The sequence below is a fragment of the Scatophagus argus genome, chromosome 24 (assembly GCF_020382885.2).
Source record: "Scatophagus argus isolate fScaArg1 chromosome 24, fScaArg1.pri, whole genome shotgun sequence".
NCBI lineage: Eukaryota > Metazoa > Chordata > Actinopteri > Scatophagidae > Scatophagus > Scatophagus argus.
In genome coordinates this window covers 2166306-2193279 of record NC_058516.1, presented here as the reverse complement: position 1 = coordinate 2193279, position 26974 = coordinate 2166306, and the positions used below count along the sequence as shown (strand labels likewise).

Genomic DNA, 26974 nt, shown 5'->3' with positions numbered 1-26974 from the left:
TGGACTGACTTAGGATAAGACCCTGGAGGGGTAGCCCCCCTCTCTGCTGACGGATGTCGATTCATCTAATGCTGGGGATTAATGGGGCTGATGGCTCCAAACGGGTTGATGGTTCGAGCCGTCACACCAGGAGCCAGACGGCTCGAAAAGTTAACGCATGTTATTCCTGAGGGCCAGCAGAATCCACTCAGTGATATAATAATAGAGGGCAGAAAACCTGGGTTTTCCGGTATGACAGATTTTTCTTCTCTTAAGATATTTTGGCTTTGAAAATCTTGTGTCAAAATCCTATCATACGCTGTTGGAAAGCAAAAGTGTCATCACAACAGTGGTGAGCTTTACAGAACTTATTACGGGGGGCTTATTAGCATGCTGAGGATGCAGCTTGTTTTGTCGTCAATGTAAATTATTATTTGACAAATACGTTTAGATTGTAGTTGATTATCCAATATTCTGCTGCTGTTTAACCCTTCGAATGAGACCTGAAATACAGCAGATCCGCCATCAGAGAACTGCTCAGTCAGCTCGATCGAAGACGATTATTTTAAACGCCACTAAAAAGTGGGATTTACGAGGGAGAATGCATTTCCTTCTGGAAATACCTCCTGACATATAAGAGGAGCGAATCAGACTTTAAAATATGCACATCATGCTGATAATTTTCTGAAATAACAAGAGAGCATAGCAGACGGAAAGATGAAAATAAACTCGATGTGAAATGTAGTTTATTCTCACCAAAAAGAGTGTTGTTGACTTAAAAGAGGTCGGTCACCTTATAAAATGAATTAAAACGGTGCTTATATTTTTTTTCTTAAATCCTTGATATAAAAAATGTGGACCTTTTAGAAACACAACTTTTACTGGACAATCATCTTTGATTTTATTAGTGAATCAAATTATGAACATCCAACATCCAACACCTGCACTGCAGATTATCAGTGTTTTTACCCAAAGACTCTTCATTTATTTCATAAAAGAAAAGCAGCAAATCCTGACATTTAAGAAGCTGAAACCAGCAAACATTTCACACCTTGAAAAGTGACTGACATCATATTTAAAACAGTCAACGATTTTCTTTCGCTTAATGAATTGACTAATCGTAGCAGCTCTGTAGAACACAAGTCGGCGTTTTTGCCCGTCTGTTCCGCAGCCGTCGCACGGCGTTAAAGGCTGCAGACGCTGCAGAGCCACATCAGCTCCATGAGAGGACACCTTTCAGTCCAACAGAACCATCACGTTAGGAGTCATTAGCACTGGAGGATTTGTTGCATTGCTTTCCAGGCTTTCCAGGCCGGTGTCAGTGAGCGGCCGGCGGTTCGTGTGTACCTGTCACATTTTATCCTATTAAAGCCGAAAAAGACCTGCAGAAGAGAGACAGATCCAGTCTGCAGAGAGCCGTCCCCTGCTGCTACTGTTTATCCAAAACACGGGCGTTTTACTTACTGCTAATGGACTGGGACTCAAATCGCGTCTGACCCCTCCAATGAGAGCAAGCATTACCAAAAACAATGTGATAATTTCCTTTTTTTCTGCTCCTGCTAAATGGCCAGCCTCCATTTGAAATGAAATCTTTCCATTTTTAAGGAAATAGAGAAGAAGGAGAAAACAAGGAGTTGCTGAAGCAAATCCTTTAAGGTGGATTGTGCTGATACAAACATTATTTGGGTGTGACTGTATACAATAAAATTAACATTTTTAAATGCAAATGTCACTCATAGCAGCAAGTATTAGTCCCGTTTTACATCTAGATTCTTGCAAACAAAGCCGTACTTATTTAACACGTTCTTCACGCAGATTCCTTGTGATTTTCTTTCTTAATCTTTCCAGGTGGCGCGTCTGTGATTTTCATCCTCCGTGAGTTCTGAATCAGTTAATAAAGACACAGTCCTAATAATCATAATCCTCCCACACGAGCTCTGTAACTTCAGCCATAATTAGTTTGCTTGACGATTTCTATTGCTAGTTGTAAGAAACAACCCGCAAGCTGTGCTTGAACAGATTTTTTGGGACAATATAAAACCAGAATCCGCTGATTAATAAGTTAATTGTTAAGCAAGATAAGAACAGGACTTTTTCAGTTCAAGACAACAATAGCTGCATGTTTTTGTGCACTGTCAGTGACTGCGTGTCGAGTGGAAGGTTTGGAAACATCGAGGACAAAAGTCATCCATCATGAGCGCAGCCCACCTCTCTGTGCAGGCAGGGACCAGCAGGACTCGAAAATCAGACCAAATTTATGAACTTGTGCAGGTGAAGCAACACAAAACCCACAGGATCTCTTCAACACGATTATTCAGGTACCCGAGTCTTTGCTGACAGGACAATACTGTGACAACACGAGCCTGACATGTGATGACCCTCCACCTCCATTAAAATGTGTTGGTTTTGCGGTTGCACATGTAAAATTAGATGAAGCTTTCTGTCCTTTAAAGCTTTAAGTCTGTTTGTTCAGAGCTTTTGTGTCTCCTCATGTTTCACTATTTATGTGTGAAGTTCTTTTGCTTGTATAAAAAAAAAAAATGGATGAAAATCTTTAGCAGTAAATATTAGTTCCACTTCAGATTTCCTCTTCTTCCTTGTTTTTTTTTTTTTTATTACTAGTATCTCTTTCCGCTTTATTTTCCTCCTGTCTGTCACTGAAAACCCCAAACACGTTGTTGAAACTCTTAAGTGTCCACCTTAAAGGGAAGTGCAGAGAGGCAGGAAAAAAAGGCAGGAGGAGAAGAAGAAGGGGGGAAAACACAGAGGAGAGCAAAAAGAAAAAAAAACAAAAAGGAAGCAACGCTTGATGAAAAGGACGTTATTAGCTTGGTCGCGGTCGGAGCCCATTTGCGTCCATTTGCATCTGGGCTGAAACCTGCAGCTGAGAGCATCTCGGCGATGTGTAATGACCGGTTGTCACAACAACACGGGAGGTGGCCCCGCCGGCAAAATGACGGCCCTGTCACTCCTCCGCAAAGACGAAACGCTGGCAACCTGTAATTCGCCTCGCAGCGCTCCTTCCTTCCTGCCTGCCGCCTGGTTAAATGGCACTTTTGAAGGAAGTAAATCTACAAAGTTGTGTTTAATAACATTGCTCGAGCCAAATGTTTGACGGGGTGAGGTGTGTTTGTGGGGGGCGTCGAGCGGGAGGCTCACAGGGTTAAGAGGGATTTGTCATTTGTTTGTGCTCGCAGGCCCTAATCTGTTCATTGAAACGGCCCATCTTTTCAGCTAGCTGCTCTCAAACTAAATGAAAAACAATTATACAGCGTGTGAAGAGGAGGCAGTGCAAGGTGGGACGCCGCTGGCTCAGTGAGGAAGAGCTACCGATTCCGGATCTCCTCTGGTAGTGTGGCCGAAATTTTTTTAAACCACTCAGGCTTTTGAAATGTGAGGTGAGGGAATCTGAACATGTTTATAAATGTATATATATATATATATATGTATATTTATATATATGTAGTAAAGTTTAGAGGTAATGAATTATCCAGAAACACTTCACATAGAACAAGAGCTGCGTGCATCCTGCCTTCAAGGAGACCAGGCAGAGAGAACTGACTGTTACTTCTCATATTATTATGTAAATATATAATCATTTACACATGTGAATCTGTTCTCCAACATGTATGGCCTCAGATGAAACCTCCCGTGTCACTCCATCTGTCTGCTTCAAAGTCACTCCGACTCTCTTGAAGGGAAAAGTGAAACTCCAAAATAGATTTTATATCGTCTGTAATGAGTCAAACTCCAGAGCTGACTCGCTTGGGTTGCAGCCTCCTGTCTCTGCAGATGTGAAGTGAAGTGACACATTGATATGCAGGGAGAAAATAAAAAAAACAACCCAAAACACTAAAACTCACAACCAAAGGCCTCCCCAAAAGGCAAACACATAACTAAACCTGTGCGAAGAAGAAGCAGCGGGGAAATTAGCGACAAAGCATTATAATTTGTCACTGATGCATAAATCTTGCTGACGTGCTCAGTCACTTTAATGGTGCCGCGGCTGCTCGGTGGAAGGCTGTGCAAACTTGCGCAGTTGCAGAAAAACAGAAAAACTATATGTTCGCACATCACCTTATTTGCATAATTTACCAAAAGCCAATGAGGCAGCTCAAGGAGTGCGGGTGATAGTAATAAGTGTTTGGGAAAGGCAGAAAGATCACTAATGGTTTGCCTATGGGGATTTCTCCACGCCATGGGGGAGGAAAATGAGAAATATTTTTCAAACAGCGGGGGTAAAGGTTTTAAAACTAGGAGCACATGGGGAGATAAAGATGTTCCTGCCACGGGGTGCTACGCGGGAAAAATGCAATGGCGAGGATGACAAAAAGAATGCCCCCGTAATTTCGGCATTAAGAGGTAATAATCATGTTTCACCGATGATATTAAAAACGGTAACCCGCAAAGCCGGGGTAAAATAGATAAATATATAAATAAAAGTGGAGAGGGAGAGAGGGGGAGGAAAGAGGAGTGGGGCCCATCAGGTAGAGGAGGTAATGAGGTGGCGGGTGGTTGGGTGGGTTGACGGGGGAGGAGGAGGAGGAGGAGGAGGCGGAGGAGGAGGAGGAGGGCCGGGCGCCCATCACCAACTCTGTGTGAGAGTAAACAAAGAGTGAGTGAGAGGCAGTAAGAGTTGGGAGATCACGACCGAGCCGCAGAGCCGCGGCTCCCCGCCGGGCGAAGGTCTCATCAGGGTGAAATATGCGTGATGTGAGACGTCTTACATGGTGCAGGCGGAGGACGTACTGTGTGTGAGACGGCACGGCGGCAAGGCTGCGGGCCTGTTTGAAAAAGCTTGTGAGCAACTTTCGGGGTCGACGGCGGCGCCGGATGGGCGCAAATGTGGCTTCACAGTTAATCACAATATGGCCAAGTGCAACATCCCAGTCACAGGAGCTGCAGTTCTCTGATAAAGTTAAAATGTGTCACAACATGCCGTCATGACTGAAGCCTCGTCTGTCTGGTGCAGGAAGCAGCAGAAGTCACAGTCATTCGCACGACAATTGTGGCTCGTATCGCAAACACAATTTCAAAATAATCACGGTATGATTTTTTTTTGTATGTGGTTCAGGCTCGGGTGAAAACGTGGACACGATCATCACGCTATCACTCGTTCATTTCAGTGCAGAGAAATATGAATTTTGAGACATGTGGTCTGTTTGTCTCTTTTCGTGTGCTTTATGTACTCACAGTCTCCTCGGTTACGTTATAATCATCCCGTAAGTTAAAACAGACCTTACAGATTTTTCCATACGTGCTTATAGACGAGATCAAGATTATTTTTTTCCACAAAGTCCTGCAATGACAGACTAAACAAAGTAGACAGTCTTAGTTTCATGTGACCTCCTGCACTCCAGCGATGCCCTGTAAAACCACAAAGCGGCCTCAGCACTCCTGGTTTCCAGATAAGTCTCTCGATTCAGATCAGATCGATTCAGAGTTTCTTTCCGGGCCGACACAAACACTTCAGATCCACACAGGCAAACACAAAACTCAGAACTACAGAACTGACTTTGAGTTACATATTTGTCTGCCGTGCCGAGGACGGGAGCTGCGGCGAGAGCTCGGCGAATGTCAGCGGACGCCTGCCTTCAACTTCCCATGAAGAAGACGATAAGCAGGGAGCGGGTGGAGGCGGCCGGTCGGCGCAGTACATTGTGATAATGACATTTGGGGAGGGATAGTGTTGCAAAGCTGTTAAGCTCTTTCATTGCACCAAGAAGATTAGTCGACGAGATGGGGCTGAATGACAGCGAAGGTAGCGTCCCCAGCCCCGGCTGCCGAGGACTTGGCATGCAGGGGTCCGTTAAAAGCCAAGCGCTTACTTTACACCGAGGACCAATTGTCCTTCACTCGCAAAGTATTGCAAACCCCCACAAAGCAAGGGCATTCTGTTGTTTGTGCCGCTTTCATGTGACTGTTGATGTCGTCGGGTTTGCCAGCGGTTTCTACTTTTGCGCTTTTTACCTTTTGTTTACTTCCATTCCTGCGGTTCTGCGGACGACTGTCACTGAATTATCACTGAGTTTGTTTCCCATCATGCCGGAGTGCAGAGGTTTGTGTGCAGCCAGAGTCTGGTGAGGCTGTATTTAGTTTATCTACTCACCCAACCCTCTCTCAAACCCCCAGCCGGTTGCAAAGTCACCACATTAGGCCTTGTTTGACCGCACCAAAGCAAGAAGCGGGAACTCTGGACAGCTTGTCCTATTATCTGGGACACCGGCCTGCCATGCCTTTAACTCTTTGTCACATTGCCTATTCCCATTATAAGCCTTTGGGGAGCAGGGGGCCGCCCGCCTGCATCCTAAGCGTATGTGTGTATACATCAACGTGTGTGTTGGTCTGTGGTTTTAACCCGAGTCTCCCCACAGGCTTCTGGAAACACTTTGTCCATCTCTTGATGTTCTGCGTCTCGGCCCTTCTGCCTCCGCCCACGCAGGAGTCATTTTTATTTATTATCTCCTCTGACAGCAGAGGGAATGACGGGGAGTCGGAGAAAGCGTTTTGTCAGTTCTTAAGTGTCTGACAATCCGAATGAAGTTTAGCATGTGACGAACAAGAGTGCATCCTATTTTTTATTTATTTTGTTGCTGATGGAAAGCTGGGAAGGTCCACAGAGACGTGCAGAGAGAGACGGAGACAAAGAGACGTGGAAATGACAGAAGGGAGCGACAGTCGCTGAACCCACCAGTGTATTGAAGAAGTCTCCTTCCTGTCATCGTGCGAGCCTGCCGATAGGTGGGGAAGTCAGGGAGGGGCGGGAGCACCGCGTGCTGACCTCCATCACGTGACCCCGTCCCCCTCTAAAACCCCACGGTCCCCCGGTGGGTGCAGCGGCGGGAAAACGCTGGGCACGCAGTGATGAAACACGCAGGCTGCCAAAGTGACAGGACAGTCATCTCAAGAGGGGATCAGTCTCAAACATGGCGACTCCTGGCCTGTCAAACGCAGCCTCAGTGCCACCTCGTCCCCCTCTGTTCCCTTGTCATCCGTTTGGACAGGAGGACTGGGCATGAACTGCATTAGTGCTGCAACACTGATCCAGCAACTGATCCAAAATGCAATAATTCTGTTGTTCTTTCTTCTGCTCTTTTATGTGATTGCACTCTAAACATTTTGGGATTTCAGAGCGAAGAGGTCAGCTCAGCCTCTGTGTGGCCTTACCTCTGGCCCTCCGAAGCTAAAACACTGTGGATTGGTGTGTTTGTTTGTTTATTTGGGTTCGCTCTCATCTCCGAGGAGTCCGAGAGTCTTATAGGTGGTTGTGTTTGTTTGTCTTGAGCACACACTCGGCGGTGAGGACACATCTGTGCAGGGTGATGTTTAGTCACAGTCTCCGTCTGAATTCCCAGGTGTGAGCTCACACTGAGGCTGAGGCCCCGAGTGCCGTCGGGACGCCGCAGTGCGCGTCTTCAAACCAGCATGTTGTTTGGTGTTTGGACGGTGCGGCGAGAGAGGAGAGCTCAGGATGTGATGCAACTCGTGTTCGCTTACACGCACCTTTTAACATTAAACTTTGGGTTTGGAAACGTCCTCCGTGCTTATGTCTCGCAGTTCCCAGAGTGTTTTTCTTCGCTCCTGGAAAGGATGTGGACGTTGTGGTTTTCTGCTGACTCATTGCATGCACAAACGCGTGCACGTAAGCAAGCGTCTTGCACACTTGGTGCCCTGAAAATGTTTTTAAAATGTTTTTAAACAGTTGCAGGGTTTCTTACCTGATAGCAACAGCATGTAAGCATGCATACGTCCCAGTGAACCCGCGCTGTACGTCTTCATGTAGACATGCGAGCCGACTCGGCTTCACTTGCCTCAGCAGTTACATAAATGCAGTCCTCTCTGTTGTAATTTGTGGCCTCAGTGGGTTTCTTGTGTTTTTTTTCTTTTTTTTTAATGTGATGTTTATCCCTGCAAACACAGCAAACAGATTCTGTGAGAGCAACGACAGCCGTGAAAAGCATCAGCGAGCACAGCAGGTACTCCTGAGCTCCGCTGTAACAAATACCTCTTAAAGACTCTTATTTAAATGCCCCATCTGCTTTGACAGGTGCTGTTTGAAATCTAACCCCACGGGGGACAACCTTGTAACTTTTTACGCTCCTCTTTGTAACCGCGCAAGGAAAAACAACGGGGAGCGATCTCTTTTGTCAACCCGTCGCACTTTGAAAAAAATATACTGTAGAAAGGGAGTGTGTGTGTGTGTGTGTGTGTGTGGTGAAGGCAGGGGGTGATGCTGATGCCTTGGAAAACTTTAACTCAAAGATTTCTCTCCATGTGGTGACTTTCCACTCACTCCATCACCACACACACACACACACACCCTCAAGAGAGCATAATGGTGACGATCATTTCTTTGTGTTTGTGTTTGTCTCCTGTAAAACTCTGATTTGATAAACGTGAGGCGCCCGTTGGATGATGACCAATAAAGCGGCCTTACCTGCTTTCCTCTGCTTTCTCCACGAAGATGAATTACCCGTTTAATAAATAATGACATGCAGTGCGCAATGACAATTACCTGACTTATTTTTCATTTGGGGAGAGGGGTGGAGGCGGCGGCGGCGCTTGGATGGAAGACACCTTACGCTGTCACGGATGGCAGAGCGTAAACTGCACGCTTTAAGCTTTAATTACCTTGTTGTTTTTGTCCCTCCGTCACACTGGCCCTGCACTCAATCATACTGCTGCCAAAGCTCCACTCCAGAGACCCCGCTCACGCCCGCCCCCACCCTTCAGTCCACTGCCGCACATTAAGAATCGATTAATAAACAACATTAATATCTTTTGTCCCTCTCTCGTCCTGATTTTTTTTTCTCCACCTTTTTGTTCTGCGAAATGACGCCTTTTCTTTATTAAATCTCCTCGCCGGTCCTTGTCATCAGGCTTTGTTCGCCGTTAGAGGTTCACCAAAAAAGCATTGCATTTAATTGCCCGCCACCCTTGATTGCAAAGCATGTCGGCGTGTGCTGTGTGCTTGTGTGTGTGTGTGTGTGTGCAAGAGAGGCCGCCGCCATTAGAGCCTCCTGAAGGATAATTGCTATCAGTGTAATGATCACAGCGCTTTCATGTATCGGGCTGCTCCATCTTCCAGATATGTGCCATTAAGAGCAAGGTTGTCTTTGTTACAGCTCATGCTTGGACATAGGCCAACCCCCCCCTTCCCACACACACACACACACTGTGTCAAAGCTTAGACATATTTCTAATATGCCAAGATATTCTCCTTTGGGGGGGCACAGAGAAAACAGAGACTGCGATTCTGTTTTATCTCATCAGTGGAACAGGCCTGCATCATCAAGGTAACATAAATAATTTATGGCGTCATTGTCGAGCCGTCATCTGCAGCTGAAAACCTATTACCGCGGTGAATTAAAATCAATTAAACGACACGGCACGGTAAGGCGACTCCTGAGCCAGGTACGAGGGACTTTGTTTGTTTTATTCCAAACAGATTTCTGGCTGCTGCGGCGGAGAAGCGACTCCAAACGAACTTCACGTGAGAGAAGGAAGTCTTAATTGTGTTATTTTCCAACATTAAGAATGCAAGAGCACCCAGAGAAAACAAAAGCAAGCAAGGAGGAGAAAAAAAGCACTAGCCAGACATCTTGGCATCTGTTACCATTAATTTACTGCTCACTGCTTTCAATGTGATTTCCTCCCATATGTTTCAGATGTGTCTTTGCCTTCGCCCCCTGAAAACAAACGGCTTTTTCTCTCTGAATTATTCACTCCAGCTACCCCCACACACCCCTCTCCCCAACAAACACACACACACACACACACACACACCCTTAAAAGCACCATCAACAATTCATCCGCAGCTTTACCATTAAAAGATGTCACACTGACTTTTCATGAAAGATACTGTTGGATTGTGGTCCACATGTTGTGCTCAGCCTTGTAAAGAAAAGAAGAACACACACTCACAGTAACAGCCACACACACACACACACACACACACACACACACTCCTTTGACGTACATGTGCCTCCTCACACCTAAACACGCAGCTTAAGTGATCACATGCGGTCAAATTGCAGAAGAAAAACGCACTTGACTTTTTGACACACTCAATCAAAGTGAGGTCTGAAAACAATGACGCACACACACACACACACACACACACACGTAAAAACACCACCGTTCAGTGCAGGCAGGATGCTTTCTCTCGGGACATTGTAGCTGTTTCCATTTCCCATCTGATAAGCCTCAGGTGTGTCTTCTTACGCCCTAATATGTTTAGTCTGAATTCGCCGCTGAACACAATCTACTCCGATGTCTCACAATGAGGCAGGAACCGTCCCTGGCAGCCCTTGGCTGATAACAGTCTCCACTGTAATGGCTCTCCATTGTTGTGAAAACACAATGCTGTTTCGGCCGTGCCACTCTGACAGCGTCGCGGGCCCGGGCCGACCTGCCTTTGAAGTTTTCCTCTCAGTCTCAGTTGCCCTCATCGAGCCCAGATGATTGATGACGCTGATCAGGAGAGGCCACGCAGGGTGAAGTATGGATTTTAGAGACTGCGACACAGAAGGCAAAGACCTGCTGCCCAACATGCTGATCCAGTTTTCCTTCCGTCTTTGTAACTTTTTTTGCTGCATGTTTTGTGGGTGCAAAAACTTGCGAGTTGTTATTTGGAGATCTGGAAATCTGGAAATCACGTTGTGTTTAAAGCGAAAGCAAATCTGTGGAGACGATTTCTTCAAATCTGATGACCTGATCTCGATTTCCAGATTCTCTGTCTAACGCGAGAAACGTGAATCTGACTTTATTTGCTTAAGTTTAACAAATTAAACGTCCGACCGTTTCTCTTTATCAACAGTTGTGACATCTGCATCTTGAGGTCCAAATTTCTGTTTGCATAACTTTACTGACATTTTGATTAACTTTTTACGAGCTCTTGTTTATCATCCGTCCAGATCACGTGTCGGCGTGGCGAAGTCGCCCCTCAGGCTCTCCGCGGCGACACCGGGACGATGCTCCTCGAGCGATAACAAAGACCCAACTCAGTGCTGTTTGCCAAATCCTACCAAAACACACAAGAGCATCTTTGTTGGTGAAGCGGGACTTTCCCAAGCTCTCCTGCCCTGGCAAGCGGCTGGTCATGGGGATAATTTTATCAGCCAGAAAAATCAGGCCAGTGATAACAGACGGTTGGTTGTGCTGGGACGCGGCACAAGAGAAATACTATTCAGTTTACTTTAGTTTGTTTCCACTGCAGTGAAAACAAGTAAAAAAAGATAAAAACTGATGATATTATAGTAACTGAGAATCACAGAATAGAGTAAAACATGACTCATTCGATCGGGTCAAAATAAACCGAAAATGAGCACAGACAGGAGAAAATAAAATAGTAAGACAGAAATTAAACAGAAGAGACGAAAGCGGGAGGAGACGTCTCCAAGTCAGCGAGGAGAAAGTAAATCACACGGGAGAGGCCTGATGTTTAACTTTTTATTTTAAGCGTTTTATTAGGGCGAATTTAGGCAATTTTCTTCTGTGTTTTCTCTCACACTTTCCTCTTTTAGAACTTTTACATTTAGTCAAGACTTCTGTTCCGCCGAGTGTCGTTCATCCATGTTGTGCAGAGTTGTTGATTTCTCGTCCAGTTTATTTACTTTATTGAACTCGTCTGTTGTCATGTGCTCTGCTCAGCTGACTGCAGTTGGTTTGACTTATTTAAGTCCACGGCTGCAAACATTGGACAGTAGTTATTGATTCGTTGTTAGCCATTAAATTGATTCCCAACTGTAGTTGTAGTAACTGATCAGTTGATTTAGAAAATCTATTGGCGGATTAATTGATACTGAAAGTATTGGTGCATTCAAGAGAAGCCGGAAGTAAAACTGGTCTGGTTTACTGCAATCAAGTGACGCACCTGTCGGTCAGAGTTTAGTTTGCTTGAGTTTATATCATAACTTTTAGAATTTAATCCTTTCCATCCTGCTTTGTTCTCCTCAAGTCGTTTCCACTTTGGGGAGGTTATTAAGTTTACTGTCCTGCTCTGGATCAAACCTTCTCTAAATGTACTGCAGCGTGTCAGTTGTCCGGCTGTGCGGTCGGTACGTTTTGAAGTTTGCGTCTCCACAGACAGACAAAGTGTCCCTGGTGTCTCCGACTGCAGCGTCTGTCCAGATAGCCCTAATGGGAAAAAGTAGACTTTCTTTTTCCTTCCCTTTTGTCTGTTTTTTGAGTTCAAGTGCCACCGAAGTGACAGCAGAGAGCAGAAAGACGTCTGGGGGGCACATGATGTCATTTATCGATAAGCTGACAGCCTGTCCGCCGACAGAAGCACCATGTCACCGCTTTCCCCTCGACTTATCCACCCATTTACGGTCACTGCTCGCAGCCTTATCACACAAATGGAGATGTAAAAAAGAAATGAGCTAACAGAGTCCAGATCTGATTTCCTTCGATTGGAAACAGAGCGTTTTCGGTGCAGTGAGTCATGGCGAACGGCCCACTTCCTTCTGATGTGCGGCACAGAAATGATACAAATTGCATTTCGCTCCTGTGAAACACAATAAGCGGTTGGCGTGATGGAGAACATATTCATTTATAAGCGTGGAGCTTTAAGCGAAGGGCTCCCATCCTTATCTGGAGGGACTCATCAGTTTCCTTTTCGATAAAAAACAAAAAGTGGAGGAGCACGGGCAGCAGCGGCGGCGGCGGCGGTGAGCCCTCCGACTCAGAGTGGTCAGATTTATGGACTCGCTGATAGACAGACATTTCCTATTGACCCTGAATGTTTCTTTGTTCTTTTTATTCAGTTTGTCTGAACTTTTTTGAATTTGGTTTGTAAGAGTTTGGACCAAACTAAGTTATTTATTTATTTATTTATTTATTTAAAAAGTAAATCTCATTCACAGGCACACACACTCACAGAGAGACAGGGACTTCATGGTGCATTCAGGTGCACCTCGTACCCTCGGAAATCTGCACAGAAAGATGAAACAGGAAATTTCTGTCTTCTTTTTCTTGTTCTCCTTTGTTGAAATACATCTGCCTTCGGCTGTCATTACTTTCTTGTTCTCTCATTGCAGCATTTTTAATAATAAGTACTTCTGTGATCATTTTCAAGTTGGTTTACTGCAGTGTTTTATGAACGGTTAAAAAGATGAAAATTGGCCCCTCGGCAGCCCACCTCCCAGTTTAACCCCTGACCACGAGGCATGTCTTATGTTTTATTTTAGTCATACTTGTTTCAGAAAAGAGAAATAAACTCATGATGCTCTTCATTATTGGCTGCAGTAGCCATAAACAAGCCAAACTCCCACTGGGAACATGTGTTAACAAATTGATTTGGTTTTTATTTTGTAAAAGCAACGGCAGACTAACTGCCGCCGCCGCCGCCACTGCTGCTGTCTGACATATTTTATAAAAGGCCTGAGCTTGTCGACAGCTGTGGTCATCACCTCGACTTTTCCACATGTCCCCCAGGCGTTTGAATGCCTCCCATTTGCTAATCGCAGACGCATTTTAAAGATCCAATCAATTATTTCCCCTACTTTTTATCGCTTTGTTTGTTTGAGATCATTAATTAAAAACAAATCAGAGAAGCGCTGAGAATCAGCTCGCCGTTGACCCGGAACAGCTTTACTCCCTGAATCGGTCACTGAATGGTGGCTGCAGCACAAGAGAGGTTTTGGCCTCAACTTCTGACCCCCCATGACTGCAGTTTGATCCAGAATCTGTCTGGATGCCAGAGGTTGTTTCAGGGTCACAGCCTTCAGGAAAGCCTTCAGACCTTTAGGCCTCGTGGCTGAAATTCAGTTTGTGAGGGAGGCCTTATTATAGGAGTGGGTGGGATGGATGGGAGTGTGTTTTGAATCTGCTTGACCCCCGAGAGAGAGATTATTTACAGGGTTTTGTTCAGAAAGAGTCCACTTCTGGGCTCATATCGCTATCCAAATATTCATAAAGACATCTCACATGGACATGCGATACCCATGTTGAAAGAGCTGTTTTCATACATCCGAGCTTGTAAGGATTTATACTGCGTTTGTGCCTGAATCTGACATTTTCTAGAGGCCAAAATATCAGCCTAACTTTTCAGAATACTGCCAGAAAGGCAATCCCGCATTTAAGGAGAAATCTGAAAGTCTTGTGGTCAAATTGACCTCAGGAGCATTTCGAGGCCAAAGCAAAGATAAAGAAAACAGGATCTGAAAATGAGTAGAGGGATTTAGCAACAGACTTCACATCCGTCACTCACATGTGCATGGCACTAACTGAACACTGAAATGCAGCTTTGCTGTGGATGTCTGAAAACAGGTACACAAACAGACCAGCTCGTCATTTAAAGACATCTGGTTTCACAGCTTCATCGTCACAAGCAGCATCAGAAACAGACTGCGTGGAAAAAAAAAAATGACCTCATCCACTCAAAGAAGCCGCTGGATAGATGGCTAGATAGTCAGGGAAGGCGAGTACACATTCGCTTTGACCCAAGGTAAATATAATGTGACAGGCCAGGGCTTTCCTTTGAGAGTGTGTAATTGTATTTTCACATTGTCACGTCAAAGTCGTGCAGATTCCCCCCGAAGCGTCCGCGGACAGATGGACAGAGCTGCATATTTTAAAGGTGACAAACCTCGTGCATGGATTCACAGCATTTTTCTGTTTGTCCCAGAGATTGGCAGCACCTCTCCCTCCTTCCCTCCTCGGCTACGTCTCTGCACTTCGTGGTTCAGTGGTGCTCACCTCTTGGCTCAGCACCGCCTCAGCTAAACTGCTCCATCCGGCCAACCGCTGTGTGTGCTCTGCAGATCCCTCTTTTGTCCCTTATTGAGGCTCTCGTGGGGAAACTGGTGCAAAGTGAAGTTTACTGTGTGTGTCATGCAGTCGATGTGCTTGTACGGGAGCTCACAGTGTGCGCAGCCTGGATGTCAGCGTTACGACGCTGCAGGATCAGCTTTTTGAGAAACTGTGATTTATTTGCTCTTAGGTTTGATCATTTGGGTTGGCATTGAGAAGACAAATACGTGAGGCATTGATGAACACAATTTAAAAAAATGCAAATTGGCTTTTGTTATTTTATGGTTTGATAAACAGATTTAAGGTGAGGTGTTTGCCTGACTGAAACTGAACTATCCTCTGAAAGGCCACAACAACACGAAACCTTTACCAAACAACACAACACACAAGACTTAAAGGAGAAAATAACCACTGAAATGCTTGCTAATCAGTACTGAAGCTGTGTGTGTGTGTGTGTGTGTGTGTGTGTGTGTGTGTGTAGGTACACAGCTGTACACTCTCAGATTTCGTCTGTTTCAGCATGGCCTCCATTATACATTCAACTTCTTTAATTTTTTTTCTTTTTTTTTCATTTTGGACGTGGTCTGAAGGGAATCCATTTTGACAGAAAACCCTGTAATTAAGTGTATTGGTTTGCCCTCTCGCTAAGCTAATGGCTTTATTTTGACAGTGTTAATTGTCATAATTGTCAGAATGGTACCTCTGACACTCGGCTCGGAGATGTCGGCGAGGAATTGTTGCGCATTGATGAAAGCGTTGTCATACATACTTCATCTCAACGAGCTAATACGGCCCGCGTCTTGCCTCTCCCCGTCGAGCCTTATGGGACGCTGCAGCGTCGGCTTTCTAATTGCCTCTAATGAAACGCCAGCGAGGGAGGTGATCTGCTCCTATTTAGATCTCAGTCTTTTAAGAGAGACAGAGAGACAGATGGGAAAGAAGAGATGGAGAGAGTGAAAGAGAGAGTGTCGAGAAAGAGGGGGAAATGGACAGAGAGTAAAGTAAAAGAAAGGCAGAGAGAGGGGTTGAGGGAAAAGGAGAGGTATCAAGGGGAAATGAGACCTTCTTGGATACATCTTCATAACGAACGCATGCTAATTAAGGCTTAACCCTCTCTCACAGTGTCGTGAAAGTCGACACAGTGATGTGATTTCACAGCAAAGTGCTGCAGGGCTGCCTGGCTGTTTGTGCGTGTTGTTGGTTTTGAAGTGGCTTGCTGTTGTAATGGAGACGTTGGGACAGCAGATGGTGCTGTGCCTGGCCCTGCCGCTCCACACTCCACCACTTTCTGCTCCACGAGGCCTCCTTCCAAAATATTCAGGCCGTAGTGGGACAAGCAAGATGCTTCTCGAGTAGTTAAAGGTATGAAGACAGCAGCTGCGTCACAGAGAAGTACAACAACACGACGTATCTGTGGAAGAGATGAAGACAATGAAAATATCTGCCTTTGCCCCTGATAAATTACCTTGAATGAAAACACTGACAGCTGTGAGTTTGACAGTAAATTAAACCAAAGTGCCAAAGTGTTCTGCCCTTCGGTGTGTTATCTGTAGGCAGGATTTTGCTTGTGTCCTCTTGGTATGTGGACAAATTTCAGTCTGTTTTCATCAGACTTTTTAAATAAATGTACAGGTTTGAAAAAAATGAAAAAATATTCTAATTTGCAAGAAAATAATGAGAAATTATGGACAAGTTTAAATTGTAAACACAATTTCATGTAAAGAATTCAGTACTTTCTTATTCCCTTTCCCACTAAAAGCTTCCTGTGACCTCCAGGTAGGCAATCTCCTGACCTCTGGCTGAGCTTGGACATGTCTCAAGAAATTGCCACTGAGGTGGATCCCAAAACCGAGAGCCCAGAGGAAGACTCGTGTCTGACTTCACTGCAATAATCCGACTGCAATTATTGCAGCAGCCGCGACGACGACAACAACAACAACAACGACGAGAGGGTCACAGAACAGATAATATGCACTGGAAGTTCAAAGGCAATGATTTAGATGGAATTGCGTGTGTGTGTGTGCGTGCTGGTAAACATCGGCCAGATTATCCGGAGGAGGAGAATGGAAGCAGAGGCGAAACGAGACGTAGATGGAGAGCGGCTCCTCGGAGGGCTCCTCTCGCCTCAGCTCAGGTCCAGATAAGAGAATTATGGCACGACAAGGGGAGTTGACAGAGCTCGCTAAGTCTGTTTATTAGCAAGCGCACTTCATTAGAAACCAAGATCAGGTTGATAACCCCCCCTCCACACACACGCACACACACACACACACACACACACCTCCATCCAGCCTGGGTGAGATTCACCGTCGCTCTCTGAATGGCGACAGAGTGTCGCGAGCAGCAGGAGGAAGGCTAAAGGGAACAGGAAAAACATAAAAACACCAGTAAGGTTTTTTTTTTTCTTTTTTGAAAGATTGATAAATATGGTGGAATCTCAATTAGGCGTCGGGCACGAACGCAGATATTAAAAATTTGGTCAAGAATCTAATTAGCTGGAGGTAATTAAACAGTCTCACACAGGGTCATTAATCTTTCCCGTGGACCTTTGATGTTTTGCATACTGTCTTGCAAGTCATTAATAAAATTCATAACGCTTTTCTTTGTGGTGTTTTATCATGGCCGTCCTCACCCCCCCACCACCTCCGTCCTTTTCTTTTTTTCCTCCTCGCCCCCCCCTTCCTCCCTTGTATCCTCCCTCCTTCCGCTCTTCCCCTGTAAGAGAGCCCAGTGCAAGTGTCAACACATCACAAGGGCCTCTCCTCTTCAGTTAATTTACTTTTTGTGCATATTACATTTTAAAGTTGCACGCACTGCGACCCCTCCCACCCCAGCAAGCTCCAACCCTCCTCCACCACCACCACCACTTTTTCTTTCCCTCTTTTTTTTTTTTTTTTTTTTTTTTGTTGAGAGCACAATTACAGCGGCAGATCAAATTAAATTCTTCTGCAAGCACAGCTCATTTGGAGTGTAAAACATTCCTCGGCAGTGTGCAGCCGAGTGTGCGGCGTGTCAGCGCCTCGCAAGAAGGGAAGAGAAGAAAACAGAATTGTGTGGCCATTGTGTCCCCTGTAATTAAATCCCCACAATCAGTCCATCTTAAATCAGTCACGCCGTAAATATGAAAAGGGACCGGGATGAGCTTGAGTACTTACTTGGCCGTCAACACAGCAGGGTAATATATGTTATGTAAATGTGTCGGAGATTATAACGCTGCAGACTGACACGGCAACATCGCAGACATAAATATGATGCTTTAAAAAAAAACAAAAAACCTGTGTGTGTGTGTACATGTTGTGTGTCTGAATAGGCACAAATATGTGCTTGCAACGGACAAACAAGTGTGTGAGCATGCAGAGTGTGAATAATTTGAATAAGTGTGTGTGTGTACGCTGTTGTATCTGTAAATGTGTGTGTAAGGGAGGGCTGAAGTCAGCCGTGTGTGTGCTTTGCATGCACGCGTGTGTAAATGTAAGGATGACATCAAGTGTTTGGTGTGTGTGTGTGTTTGCTAACATGTTTGTGTGACAAAAATAGCCTGCACTATATTTGACTCTGTGTGTGTGTGTGTGTGTGTGTGAGCAGAAGGCAGCGAGTGAGTGACATTAATGCACAGCTATCATGGTGAGTGGGTAAGTGTTGCTGAACCCCAGGAGGACACGTTTCAAACACTGACAGCTGAGAGTCGCTCCGAACAAAACAAAATGCATTACCGAGTAAAACAAATCCAAATACCACTTTTTTACATTTCTATTTTCTCTTTTTTTTTAAATGTATTTTTTTTTTGTACAAGCCAAGCTGAAATGGAACAAGTGTTTGTTAGGGAAGGTGAAAGCAAAGCGCTGTTGTCTCTGTTCTCTCCAGCCCCTGCAGTGTGAGCGATCGACCTTTTTTATCTCTTTATGCTAACGCTTTAGCACATTCAGGAGGCAGACGTTGGACTTTTAGCTCCCTACATTTGTTAACTTTTGTTCCTTTGCAGAATCGTATTATTCAAACAGAGCTATGGATGAAAGTGCAGAGCCACAGGGACTCCGGCCTGCACATTTTAGATTCGCTCGCCATATGGAAAATTGTGACCACTTTTGCACTCTGCGTTTGACCAATCGGGTTGCGCTGCAGGCGGGACACGGAGTGAGACCACGTCAGAGTCAAAATGTCAAGTTTTTGAATCGTTTTTTTTCTGCAGTTTGACCAAAAGAAAACTGATATGACAAACTGGAAAAATTCTGAAAATCACATCTGACAGCTGCTATTGAGAATCGCATTTTAAAACACAAAATTATTATTTTTTTTGTGTGTGTGTGTGTGTGTGTGTATTGACTGTGTTGTTCCATCATTTTTGTTTTGATCATTAACTCCTCGGTGTCACATTAACCAGTCTGCTTTTTTACACTTGCTGTTATGTTTCTTTGGTGTTAAGTTGCTGTCATTAAAAGCCGGGATTTCCTGCAGATGTTTCACATTAAAAGCATGCCATTAACGAGTGGGACTCTGCTCTCTTCGAGCCGCTGCGTGGCCTTTAATGTGAAAACGTCTGTGCGCTGATTGATCCTGGTTATTGCCTCATAATGCTGTGGAGATGTACGTTATCAAGGAGCAAGTTCAGCACCTTGTTTTGCCTGTCTGTGATGCGTGCTCAGCTGGTGGCTTGTTACATATAAGTAAAGTTAGTGCTTTATAAAACAGCTGAGGAATAAATCCTGCCTACAGAAGGGTAAAAGTTTTCGTTGAAACTGTTCCAGAGAGGTGTTCGTTAAGTTTTGTGGTGCTGTTGGGTTTTATCACATTACACTGCGAGGTGTTATTAAGGCTCTCAGATACTTCGAAAAACAGAAAGAAAGTAAGCATTAGTTTGTTAAAAGTTTGGATCCTTATGGTGATCTGCTGTTAACGTGCTCGAAACTAATAGTAGATGTTCTCCCAGAGAGGCTCTGACAAGATTTGGCCCCAATTAAGACTCCGTGCACAAATTTAGCAGATGGAGGGGGGCAAAACTTTCATATTATACTTTGGCTCAGAGGTTTCTCTCTCGTTGCCCCAGTCAAGAGGAATTTGGATGAGATGGCAAACTGTGTGCCTAATTAGCTGAGGAACTCATCGAAAATATCTCTGCGTCCATCCCTCACGTGGAGAGAATCCGCATAATATTTATCACGGTTTACCAGAATGTGAGGTTAGGAGTCACAGAGAACACATTCAGAATCACTTTATATGTATGTTTTGTTTTGTTATTTTTTGTTAACTTTTGAAAAACACACTTTCTCTACGTGGCTTCAGTAGTTTAAATCAGTTTGTTTGGCCGAGGTGTCACCCAGACAGTGTTTTTACTGTTTGAGCAAAAAATAATGTATTATCACCTGCAGTAATGATTCAGACTGGTGTTTCAACAGTCCAAATAATTGAAGTATTTATTCGTAGTATTGCTGGTTCCAAGATCTTGCTATGTAAGAAAACAAACTATTTCCATTCTTTTCTGATATGACCTGAATGCCCCGCTTGCTCTCATGTTGTTTAACGTCTATGCGGGGTTGAGGACAAAGCAACGCTTCGCTAATTTGACGCTCAGGTGAGAACACGACTTCGCACGAGTCCACCTAATGAATGAATCGCAAGTAGCACGATAAGTTGGAGGAATGTGAGGATGAAACAACAAAAAAAACCTACTACTAAGTAACATCACTTCCTGTTGTTTCCTACGGGATACTTTTAGTCCAGGAGGAGGGAAAAAGTCCCTGGAAATCATTCAGACAAGTTCTGCTGCTAATGTAACATGTAAAGCACAAACATTCATGAGCTTATCGTCAGCGGACTTTTCTGCAGAGTCATACACTCATTCCTCCCCTGAGCTGCACTGACGGACACGTTGCACACACAAACACTCCGCCAAAGACATGACAGTGAAGTAAGCCTGTGATACAAGAAGTATGCGGTGATGCCAGGCATACCAGCTCCTCCTCCTCCTCCTCCTCTATGTTCTCATTCACAGAGGTCATATGAGGAGCAGCTGGGCATGGGAGAAACACTCCAGTCTGCAGGCATTATATCATTTCCTGTTCTGTTTCCTGTCCACCTCAGCTGCCAAAAAAAAGAGAAAGAGAGAGGCTAAAAAATCCCCTTAATGGGTGATTTCCACAGGGTGACCGACTTCTTTATATGAGGAAGCTGAAAATGCTGGTGATGGTAAACGGGAGCCGACAGGAGCATATCTGACACAGTACTCTGTCACAGGTACACACAGCCAGTTTCATTTTCACCACGGCGAGATAATCCAACAAGAGCTGCCTTTCATCCTCGCTTGTACCTTTTCAGCCAGCTGGTGTTTGTGTGGAAAACACCCCCCCCACCCGAGACCCTTTCTGTGTCATCCTCCCTCCCTTCTGCAGATGGGAAAATGAAGTGGTGTACTGCTAAATATAAACTGGCAAACAGAGGGGCGGCGGCGGCGGCGGTCCTCAAAAGCACATTTCAAACAGCATCGGGTGGGGGGTTGAGGGAGGTATTCGCTTACCTGATAAAACGCTGATTGTCTCCCCCGAGAGCGCACGCAGATAAAATTATTTTGAGTGGGAGCACAATGGCGGAGGTGCTTATGTTAATCCTGACACTTCTTTAAAAAGCTGCAAATAAGATAAGCTCCTGCCTCAAGGTAAAGAGCAAGAAGTGGGGAGGGAGGGGGTGGGGGCCCCCGCCGCCACCACCGCCACTGCCATATGAACGATTCCTCCTTCAGCCAAGTCCTCCTTCACCGAATCCTCATCCAAGTTTGTGTCAGAGCATTTATTTGCATAATTCACACCTACTCTCTGCACCCCCCCAACAAACAATGTCCTCCCCCAGTCGCTGCAGGAACAGGAAACACACTCACATATTGGACCTGCAGTTATAAAAATACTTTTTTTCAGAGGCAGGAATAATCTCATCGGCTGAGGTAAAGAAAGATGGTCTTGTCCTAAAGGTACACAAATATTTTTGCAGTTGTTGCTACAAGGCCTGTGGTGTTTTCCTTTGTTCAAGAGGTGGAGAACCTGCTCCGGCTGGTGGGTGATGTACTGGGGATGACTTGGGTGGTGCCTGCTTTTGGCTTGTCCTTTTTTGAACAGGAAAGTTTCAGCAGAAGCTGACTGAAGTGTTTCCTTAGCCAGCTGATGTGAGTAGTTTGAACCAGGAAGTTGCAATACAAGCAGACAAACATACAAGCTAAAGCAACCGCTGAAGTTAAAAAGCAGTAAAGCTACCATTCTTTCAAAATAAGAGTCAAATAATTCCATGGGAAGGCTCCTTACTGATCTCTCTCTCTCTCTCTCTCTCTCTGCGATGACTTGCAAACCGGCTCAGATGCGTTTTACCGCCACCAGCTGCTTCCCTCACGTCATGTGCGAACGCGGTCATCAGTCCCGAAGCCCAAATCACGTTATTTTGCGAGGCAGCTGGACCGACGAGATCAGGCGAGAACCCAGCCCTCATTTGCTCCAAAACCAACCCCGAAAACACAGGGACCTGTTCTCAGGGTGGACCGTTCCTCCTGTGGCTCAGTGTGTGCCCACATACTGCCTGACCCTACAGTGCAGTGGATCCGTGTGGTTGCTGTCATTGCACTGTGTGTTTAGTAGGCGAAATGCTAAGCTTGCAGTCTGACTTTCTAGCTGAGAATTTATCTGATGTCAGGGTAAACTGACCAAGAAGAAGTTGTCGTTTTGGCATCCATCATTAAGGATGAATATCACATCTGTGTAATGTTCTCCTCACCTTGTTTGTGATGGCTTTTGAAAAGGTTATGTAACAGTTGGGGGATAATTTGTTTTGTGCTTTGAGCCTCCTGACGCCCGTGCTTTGTCTCCTTCCTTTGCTGTCATGTTGCAGGAAACCCAGGAGAGGCCCTCCCCGGGGATCAGCGGTAACTAACTGTGGCAGTGGCAGCAGCCCGGCAGGTATTTTACCACACAAAAACACTGTTTGTTTTGTTTCGCATGGACTATTTTTGTCTGTCTATCTTTGTTTGTTTCCTCTTTGATTTTCTTCTTTTACTTAGTCTTCCTGTTTCCTTTTATTCTCTCTGTCTTACGTTCTGTCTTTCTTTCTCACCCTCCTCTCTACCTCCCGGTTTAATAAGATGTGCTGGAGGGGGATTTTATTATTATTTTGTTTTTAGCACCGCCAATGGTCTTGTAACTAGCATAATTAAACGTGCTTGTTAACAATGGCAGCTAATGAGGAATACAACAGCATTAACAATAGAAGCTGATTAGACAAAGACAGGCAGATAAAGCTTAGCAGAGGGCTCGCAGTCGGGGTGTCTCTACCTGAAGACACCTGTCCTCTGACGTCTTTGAAGGTACTCAGAGCATAATTGTTCTAATTGTGGCTAAGTCATCACTTCCTTTGTCTATGATGTTTTTGCACTTTGTTGCAGTTAATCACGATTTTATGTGAATTATTCCTATTTTTCTGTGTTTTCACGAGCGCTCACAAAACAGTCACAACTCTGCTGCCAGTAAAACAAGTGTTTTCTGCTCAGACTGGAAATGAATCGTGTTTGTGTCTCAAGTCAACGCAAGTCGAAAATCTCTAACATGCTCAAACATTTTTAAACCCTCCTTGGTGCAGAGAAGGTCTCTTTTCTCTTCCACGTTCATGCTGCTTCAGTACTTGCACCTGCAAGCCTCCCAGTGCAACAGATGCATGAGAGTATCTGTTAGTGAAGGCAGATTTTAGTTTGGGCGTCGTGGCTCATCGGGCCAAGCGTCTCTTTCAGTTTGGGCCGGTTGGTCGAGAGCTGGAAGATAAAATCATGCAGTTTGTGGCTTTTAATGATTCTTAATGTTTTGGCTTCTTATCCAATTTGAGGTGCAAGTACAGACCAACGAGCCGTCTGTAGCCTCCTTTTTAATTAGGACTAGGCTTTAAAACGTCACAAAATGACAACAGAATCCCATCACAAGTTCCCAAAGACACGAAAATAACATCATTAAAATGATTTGAGAAAGATCGAACATGATTGTCAGGTATTAAAATTCTCGTTTTAGTTATGTCTCTCAGCTGATTGATTGTTTTGCATCTTTCAAGTGAAAGAAATTCCTCTTCTTAGATTGTCTCCTCAGTCTGTTTGATCTAAATCCCTTCATGAAGTCAAATTTGTGTTCTTAAGGGGTTTCTGTTTCACATGTGACATAATCACTGGTCCGCTAACGTGCTTCATGCTCGCACCAAACTTCCACAAAGCCGGTGTTTAAAGTTGAAAAGCACAGAATGCGAGAAAACAGCAGTTGGACTCTAGTTTTGTGTGTTTTTATCGTAGAGATTGTTATTATTTTTAGGATTTGAACCCAGGAGCTGTTGTGTAGCAAAGCGAGAAAACCACTTAGATTGTATTATGTAGCAGTTTGTTCACACTGTGCGATCCACAGAGGTTATTTACACCATGTTTTTTTTTTTCTTTCCATCCATGATATGGAGAGTGGAGACCTTTTGAGTGATACAATAGTGCATTTATATGGAGGAACAGCAACCTGACACACCGTAAAGTACTTCTGAAAAGCCCTCAAAACACGCCGAGAGTCGGCTGGGAAATGAAGGAGGCTACAGATAAGAGTCGACTTGTAAAACATAATTATATTTCCGTCGCCGGGGTGCGCAGCCGTTGAAAGGAATGCATTTAACCTGTGATTCATGCATGGCAAGAAGTTGTCGAGGGAAAAAAAGAGCAGCAGTTAAATAGTGGAGGTAAGAAGCCTTGAATAAAGTGTAGCTAAGGTCATACCATCTTATGAGAATAATTTGATTCGGTGCTAGTCTTCTCTCCTGCAGGCATTTTCTACAGGGAAAAGGATTATATCTTCCTACTTTTTCTGCTCCCAAAGGATGGGAAAAAGGTCTAGTGGTATTAAATCCTGTGAGCAGGTTCGGGCCTGAATAACCAGAAAGTAAAAGGTCGAAGTGCCTCCTTTCGTGCTACAACTCTTAAAACCATTTCCTGCTTTTTCTTTTCTATACACTTGATTGAAACTGGATTCATTCCTTCAGAATGGTTCCCCCGAAGAGGCCAATTTCCTGCCGGCTTTTGTTTAAATTAATTCACAAAGGGTTCATTTGGCTTGGGAGGAAAGTGCAGATGAGTATCAACTTTTTGTATTTAAAGGAATATTTTTTTGTTGCTGGGAGCTGAAAACATTTTTACAGTGTGAAGTAAAAACAAATGCAGTGTGTTTTGTCAGATGTAACGTCGATTTGGGTTTTATCTTCTCCTGACTCTCTTGCTTACCTCGTCAGTTTCCGTGTATTTTAGTGCGACGGTAAACAGGCGCGTTGTTTGTCTGGCGGTGAAGGGAGAGGTTTCCCTGCTGCTGAGTGGGAAATCACGTCCGGTTTCTTTTGTGCTGGCAGGATTTCAAAGCCGGCGGACGTTAATACGCATTCCTGACTTCTCCTTTCACCTCCTCATTCTTGATAGCTTTTATTTCCTTACCTGCGCTGCATCTGTCGCTCATTATTGTTGTCTTTGAACCCTTGAGCTCCGTGCCTTTGCTTTTTATTTTTTTTCTAAATGTAAATTAAAGCCTCAGACAATTAACAAAAAAAAAAACAAATTCATTTGTGCAATCAGCCAGAAAGAGAATCAGTCAGATGTTATTTTTGTCGTCTTTAGTTCAGGGTTTGAACAGCGTTTATTAACAGAAGTGAAGTCCATTTAATGTGTTGTTTTGTTTTGTGTGTTTTTATGGGACACTGTGTCTTCTAACAGAAGCAGTTATCGTCTCTTTTCACTCTCAGGATGGTAATGCAGTGTTAAGCTTTCATAATCTCCCGGCAGGTGCGCTCTGATTAATGCGGCTCGCTGTAAATGTCAACATTCATAAAGCGGCGCAGAGACTCATGGACGATGTGTTGTTGATCGGTTTTTATCAGCTCTTCCTTTTAAACGATTACCTTTAGCCACCATTGATGATTTGTTCTGTTGTTTTTTAGAGAGCGACAGCTTTGACTTTGATTTCCAAAGAAAGAATGTTTTCCTTTCAGGGCAGGTTTTGAGGTTATTTTCAGGTAGCGCATCACAGCTGGGCTCTGATTGTGAGTCGCCCCTCTCCAGCAAATGTCTGGGCCCTTCCAATCAGGCAGATTTACAGTACTTGAACTGATACTCCATCTGGATCGCCTCCACTAAGCAGGTTGGCATCATTTGAATCAGGGGAGCTGCTGCCGTCTGCCAATCTTAATACGTGGGGAGAACTTGTTATTCAAATGTATTCAAGGCTCATTTTATTATCTGAAACGCATCAGAATTAAAGCACATTGTTCTAACTGTGAGGGAGATGTGTGAAAACAGAGTGGAGAAGTGAATATTGGGGGACCTTTGAAGTACGTTTTCGGTCTGTCAGTCTATCCTGAAGAGATATTATTGGCTCTGTCTGGTACAATATCTGTGAGCTAGATGTGAAAGATCAGAGCGATATCTAGCCTTGCGGGACTTTCCAACCCTGCTGGGACTTCAAATCGAGGTTAACCTCTATAGCTGTCACCTTCATCTGTCCCCCCTCTCCTCCTCCTCCTCCTCCCCCTCCTCTTCCCTGTGCTCTGAACTCTTGCTGCCAGAGAGTTTCTGCTTAAACCACACAGTGCCACCCAACTTGGCCAAAGTGCACTCTCAGTCGGATCAAAGTCGTTCATTCTTTGGCTCGGCGGCGTGCGAAAGGTGATAACATTGCTTTGCGGGTCCTCCGGCGCTGCGCTCTGCGGTCTGGGCGGCGTCGCTTGTCCCACACCAGCCTCCCTGACTGGAGACAGAGGAGGCCTCCTAAGCTTGAGCGCTGCATTTCTTTTCTCCAAATTGTAATTAAAAGGGAATAATTATTTCTCAGCGGTCGCAGGCCAAACAAACAGACTGACAGCTCTCTTCTTCTTCTTTTTTTTTTTTTTTTTTTCCATTCGGCGAAGGCCCACAGTTGATCTCTCCCTGGTGGCTTTCTTTTTTCCAGTGGCTTTCTGAAGCTGCCACTACTTGGTTTTATTATCTTTGTCTCCAGCCCTGGCCCTTCGTGCCTGTGCTGGCGCTGTTGGCACTGGCCTTGCCCCTGCCATCCCTCTGTTCCACGCTCAACTTTTTCTCTCCACATGAAAGTGGCCGCCCGCTGAGAGACCCGACCACGTGGCCTGGACCGTACCTTTCGCTCCCAAACTTTCCTGACCTAATTAGCGCCGAATTAAATCGGACAGGATGCATTCATTATTAATTTCCCGGCTTGCG

At 44.8% G+C, this 26974-nt stretch overlaps 1 long non-coding RNA gene across 2 annotated transcripts in view; it reads left to right on the top strand.

The window, feature by feature from the left end:
* LOC124055553 overlaps positions 1–26974 on the top strand; it is a 210919-nt gene that overhangs the window by 25128 nt on the left and 158817 nt on the right. For both annotated transcript variants that reach the window (XR_006842711.1, XR_006842712.1), the window contains exon 4: positions 22597–22664. This is a non-coding gene — a long non-coding RNA (uncharacterized LOC124055553). The remainder of the gene's footprint in view (positions 1–22596; positions 22665–26974) is intronic.